Source organism: Carlito syrichta, unplaced genomic scaffold (assembly GCF_000164805.1).
Source record: "Carlito syrichta isolate Samal-C Ts95f unplaced genomic scaffold, Tarsius_syrichta-2.0.1 Scaffold301837, whole genome shotgun sequence".
Taxonomy (NCBI): domain Eukaryota; kingdom Metazoa; phylum Chordata; class Mammalia; order Primates; family Tarsiidae; genus Carlito; species Carlito syrichta.
The window spans coordinates 402,847-403,670 of record NW_007245933.1 but is presented as its reverse complement, the minus strand read 5'-3'; positions in this window follow the sequence as shown (position 1 = coordinate 403,670).

Genomic DNA, 824 nt, shown 5'->3' with positions numbered 1-824 from the left:
ACGGTCGCGTCCGTCCACGGTCGGGTGGGCGCCCCGGCAGCCCAAGGACGAGCACGGGACGTCTCTCGGCGCCCCTTCCGCCCCGCTTCCTAGCCCTGAAGAGAATCAGCGCGAGAGGGCTGTGTCCGGAGAGCGAGAAAGACGTTGCCAACCGAGTCAGATTATGGGTACGAGTCCTTTACTGAGAGCCGGCGACCGAGAGGGGCTCAGGCCTCCGACAACTCTCGGCCCGAATGGCGTGGGGACAAAGGTTTTCTAGGCAAAAACGGCTGAATAGGCTGCACAGCATGGGATGCAAACCTGAGGTCCGGCCAGTTACATGGCCTACTGCATAAACAGCATGAGCATAAAGACTAATGGTCTTTATGATGGATAAAGACCATTTAAATTGATTTTAATTTAATTCTGATCAAAATTTAAATTGATCAGCAAAATGTGCAAACGTATACAAATAAACGCGGAGCTTGCGGTTAGGGAGTTTCCAATATTTGGGGCCACCAAGGATGTAGGCTCTTGGTTACGGGATAAGCACAATCTCTAAATACTCAAAAGCCATGTAGGGGGTCATTTTTAGGCTAAAGCTGTCTTAAAGCAGCTCAAGCAGTAAAGATAGAGAATCTGTTACAATGTGGGGTTGCTTGTGAGTTTTACAGGTATTTCGATAGTAACAACGCCGAGGTCTCTGGAGAGTCGCCTCGGCCTTCTGCAGGCTGCCGGCGCCCGCCTTCCCGCCCCGGCCTTTGAGACTCCGGGCCCGCCCCCTTCCGGCACCCCTGCGGCCCCGCCCACCCCGCCTCGCTCCGCCCAGGCCGGCCCCGCCCACC